The sequence below is a fragment of the Medicago sativa genome, chromosome 7 (genome assembly GCF_051527215.1).
Source record: "Medicago sativa cultivar Bolivia chromosome 7, Bolivia_mono, whole genome shotgun sequence".
NCBI lineage: Eukaryota > Viridiplantae > Streptophyta > Magnoliopsida > Fabales > Fabaceae > Medicago > Medicago sativa.
Genome location: NC_140755.1, coordinates 58019626 through 58025361, shown reverse-complemented (window position 1 = coordinate 58025361; position 5736 = coordinate 58019626). Strand labels below are relative to the sequence as shown.

Genomic DNA, 5736 nt, shown 5'->3' with positions numbered 1-5736 from the left:
GTTTGTGCAAGCGGTGGATTTGGCAAAAAACCACGTTTCAGCAGAAGCTACCTTTTAAAGCTTCTTTAAATCACGTTAGAAATTGCATTGGGAAGTGGAAAAGGTGTTTTGGCCGTGAATCCAAACACACTCGTCTTTGAGGAAGACATGGGTTGGTATGAAGTGTGAAAGTCAACTCAGTTATGGAGCAATGAGTATGTAGAATGCAGATTGAAGAAGAGGTAAACTGAAAAGGGTGGAAAGATCCATTTTATTTGGGACAACAAGAGTTATGGTCTCTAATTTCTATAAGTCAATGTCCTCTGAAAAACACGTTCTTCGCCCTTTCAAAATAATTGTTAGTAGTCAATCATTCATTCATGCACATGCATATCTTTAATTAATAAAAGGCAAATGCTAACATGTGCCCTTTTTTCCCAATAAAAACTTGGTTTAATAGCAGTTTTAGCTTTCTAACTTTTCCAAAGTTGTGATTTTGACCCCTAAAAAAAAAAAACTACAAAACAGTCCCTAAGTTTTGCACATGTGGCAGTTTTGGCCCCCAAAACCAATTTTGACTCGGTCTACGCTGACGTGGCAACCTAAGTGAGGTGCCACATTTTTTTTTTGTCTTGGGGTGTCAAAACTGCTATAGTTGCAAAATTTAGGGGCTGTTTTGGAGTTTTTTTCTTAGGGGTCAAAATCGCAACTTCGTTAAAGTTAGGGGGCAAAAACTACTATTAAACCTAAAAACTTACCACGTGTCATTATTATGTGTCATTGTTATTTAAAAAATAAAAATGATAAAAACTTGCCACGTGTCGTTATTATGTGTCATTGTTCATTACTATGTTTCTTTGGCCCCCAAAAGACTTTGAAGTGCTACCCAACATTACGGAACATGGCATCATTACACTATTTCTGTGAACCTCATATACTTCAAAATGGATAACGTACTGTATCTCCTGTGTATCCTGCACAGATATGTGCTTGATACTTCCTGATACATATCAGGCGAGTATCCGAAAATTAATTTTTTTTTAAACAATATCCGATATTTTTCAGATACATCTGGGATACGAACGATAGACGGTGAAAAACAAATATGCGCGTGCTACCTGATGTTTCTATTATATTTGATATATATGTAACTGACTAAGTAATTATGTTTTCTATTTAGGATATATCATATATGTAATTGGTTAATTGTCGTTTTCTTTATTATCAATATTACTTACATTTATATTTCTATTGTTGCCGCCGTTTGTTTTGTGTCTCTTTGTTTGTTTGATCAGAACGATGTTATTGTTGATTGTTGTGTGAAAGCAATTTCATTGTTGTGCCTTATCGTTTTTTTATGTCTGTTTGGTCTAGGTTTTGCTCCAATTTTTTTGCTTGAGTTTTAGTCCATATTTTGTATTTTGAGTTTTAATATGTAGTTTAAATTTAATTTTTTATTGACGTATCACAGTAGTATCGTATCTTGAATTTTAAAATTTTCCCGTATTGATGTCTTATTGTATCCGTATCGTATCTTGTATATGGACTTCATAGCACTGTATCAAGTATACTAACTAAAATGTAACTAAAAAAAAAAGGTATACTAACTAAAAGTTATTCTTACTAGCTTATTTACTCGTCGTTGCCCGGGTTGCATATATAATATTTCTCTTTGGGTTGTATTATAATATTTATTCAAAATTTATATATCTTATAGATAATTAGAAAAACTATTACTCATTATAACCCACAATTTATCAAATAAACTATTAACATCTATCTAAAATATAAAATTAATATACTTTAGTTGAGTAAGTTGTAATAATAATCAAGGAATGTGTTTAGAATAAATAAAGAGGGCACATGTAAGAAAAAAATTATTTCCCCAAATATAATATTGATTAAAATAAATAGTCAAATAATTATTTAAAATTTTCTCAATCAATTTACTATTTAAAAAGTAAATTATTTATTAAACAAGTTGGTTACAAAAAGTTTAGTTGAGCTCCGGCTGCTCACCAGGGTCATGACAGACCTCAAGTTCAAAGAGCATTTGCATTACTACTTATAGATCATCCACAAAAAGATGTCATAACATCGATTACAACAATGAAACCCATGATCTTGCGTGTGATTTAACATCTTACCAACTGAGTTAACCTTTATTGAAAATTATTTATTAAATTTGAGAAAACCTATGTTGAGTTTAATATAATTTAAACTTAAGTTTAATGAAGGATAAAACTAAAAAACAAAGAAATAATTAGAATTAAAATGTAGGATTATATTTAAAAAGAACAAAAAAATTCTTGTTTATATATATATATATATATATATATATATATAATAAATTTTAGTAATAATATTACTAATCTATACTTACTCAAAAAATACCAATCTATATTGTTTATAAAGAAATAAACCATTAATATCTATTATTTATACCTATAATTTTAATCAAAAACAAATTAATTTAAATCAAAATTTAATAAAACCTATTGTTCGTAATTTGTATGCATTAGTGCAATAAGAAGAGCTGACGGGAAGGCATGGAGTGCCCGTCTAAATGTTGATAATAATAATAATAGTTTTTTTTGAGAGGGTAATAATAATAATAATAATAATAATATCTAATTTTGTAAAGATAAAAAAAATTAAAATTAAGATGAAAGGCCACATGCACTAAAAAAGATAAAAATTTTAGAACTTGAATTAAGATTAAATGAAAAAAAATAAAAAAATAAATGTTAAAATAAAAGTATAAATTAAAAAATGGTTAATTATAATGAAAATTTATGTGTATTTTGTTTAAATGTTTATGCTACTTTTTTTTTTTTTTTTGAAGTAAAATGTTTATGCTACTTAAAAGTCAAAACATTGAATGAAATATTTAGCAGATATTATCAAATTAATAAATGTTTCTTAAAAAAAATCAAAAAAATGTACGTTGGTGAGATTTTATGCTAAATAAAAAATATATTTTGATCAATAAACAAAAGTTAAAATAATTTACATGAAGTGGCATAAAAGAATAAAATAAACATATAATAATGTTTTTAATGAATAAAAATATATTCATTTATAAAAAAGTCTACAGAAACAATAGATATATACAAACGATAACACAACAAGATAGGAATAAAAAACTCATCAGTGTACGGCGTATTGGGGACCATAGCCACTTTTATATTGGATAACCATTAGTGTTTCCCATTATTTCGTTAATGAGCCATCCAGACATCCATTCATATAGTTCATATCAACTAATTAAATATTTAATCAATTATCCAATTTGAAATCTAATAGCCTTATTATTTAGTTTGATCACTAATCAATTAAGGTTCACAATTGATAAATAGCTAATATAATTAATATTACGATATTTGTCCACATAATGATATCGAAATATAACTAAATCATAAAATATTCCAACATGGAGGGAATCCATTAGCATGATATGGGATCATACCGCAGAATATTGTTCATTGAGCCCCTTTAAAAATCTAATTACTTGATCACATCGCATCTTGGCAAGAACATGACTATTCTCAACACAATTATTACAAAGGAATAGGTCTGAAATTTTCTATTTGGTGCTATAATTTCTTCATCTTGGTGTAATAAAAAGAAATAGAGGAATCACCATGCTTCATAGTATAGATTTATTCTTGAATATCAGAAATATTGAAGATATCAACTTGATAAAATATATCTTTGAGCTCCTTCCAAATTTCAGTAACAGTGTCCATCCACAAATACTTTGTGAAATCTCAGTTTTAATTGAATTTGCTTAATCATGACATGCGCATGGTGTTGCATCTGTCTAAGGCAAGAGAGTCATGATCTTCCTATGGAGGTCGTGGTAAAGAACCATTGATGAAGTGTAATTTGTGTTTTGATCTTAAAGCAACATTCATGGATCTTGTCAAATCAGTAATATGCTACAAGTGTTGTGGTTTTTTATTTTTTTACCTTTGCTAGTAATGTCAATAAATGCAACTAATAATTCGGAATATGACTTTAATTTTGGTACAAATTTTCCCCCTAACTAATGCGTAAAGTGTATATATCTCTAATCTCTGCTTTTCTCTCAGAGTGTGTTTGGATGGGGGAATGTTTTGAGAGAATATAATGTTATGAGAGAATTCAAATACTTTGAGGTGAATTCCATTGTTTGGATGGGGGAATGCAATGTAATGTTGAGGAAATGTAATGTTAAGAGGGAATTCAAATACTTTGAGGTAAATTGCCAAGAATTTTAAATTCTTTAAAATTTCCAAATTACTTCATCCAAACACACTCTTAGGGTTTTTCTCACAATATGCTAAATGAGTTTTGAAAATGATCTCTTACTTTTTGGATACACATATTTGACTCAAATTTTTTATGTATATAGTTGGAGAGCATGTGACTATGTTTCTTATATAATTGATCTTTTCCATGTTGCTTATAAAATTACAAGAATTTGTGTGTAGGATGCATTTGTTTGAAGTTATTTTTGTAGATTCGAACAAAATGATTCGAATAAAATGATTTAAATATGCATTCATATGTTTATTATATGAATTAATAAATTGTACTGTTCCTTTATTTATAGGAATAAATCAAGTAAACGTAAAATAAACACCCTCATAAGATAAATGTATTTAGCTTTTTTGAAATAATTGTCATAGCATGATTAATGTGAGAGAACTAGGAGTAGGCTAGATTTCCAGTTGGTTTGGCATTCGACTGTGTGGATTTTAGGTAAGGCACACAATTATTTTATTTTTGCAGCTAAATCAATTGAGGTTGAACTTCTAGTAGATATGATTCAATTCCTCGTGTGGGAGTGGTTCTTCGAGAGACACCCTAATCATCGTAGATTCTTTTATGAATGGGTGGCAGAACCAATCATTTGTTAGAACTGTTTATGTTGTGGTAGTTTGCTTTGGTACTCGCTGGCCTTTGTGTGTGTCTATCTATACAGGGGTGACCTTGAGGGTGGGCGGGAGGAGCAACGGCCCAGGGGCACCATTTTTTAGGGGCAACAAAATTATTATTTTTATTTAGTAGTTAGTACTATATATATATATATATGGGGGCTGTTAACTTGCACCCACCTAAAAACACTAAGGTGCAAGTTAACAAGCTGCACCTACTTGTACTTTATTAAAACACCCTTTTGTCTCTATTAACCTTTATTTTAATTAAAAGGACGTTTTTGTAAATAACATAAATAATATTTGTTTATAATAGAAAAACATGGGTGTTTTGTTAAATGACTAGTAGGTGCAGCTTGTTAACTTGCACCTTAGTGTTTTTAGGTGGGTGCAAGTTAACAGCCTTATATATATATATATATATATATATATATATATATATATATATATATATATATATATATATATATATATATATATATATATATATATATACATATATATATATATATATATATATACATATATATATATATATATATGGGTTATGTTACAAGCCACCCTTTGGTGGTGTCTTTTATCAAGTCACACCTTAAGGTGTGATTTTCACTTTTTAGTTATAACTTTGATAAAAGACACCTTCCTAAAAGTAAGTTGGTGTCTTTTCGCAAATGTTCATAGAGTAACTTGATAAAAGACACCTTCATAAAAGGTGTCTTCTATCATAACCCTATATATATATATATATATATATATATATATATATATATATATATATATATATATATATATATTTTAGCCTGATACTGTTTGAAACTATTTAGTATCTTCTTAA

General features: G+C 28.4%; 1 pseudogene; it reads right to left on the bottom strand.

Annotated features, from left to right (window-relative positions):
• Positions 1–3825, bottom strand: part of LOC146907120 (uncharacterized) — a 46647-nt pseudogene extending 42822 nt beyond the window's left edge.
• Positions 3826–5736: the final 1911 nt, after the last annotated feature.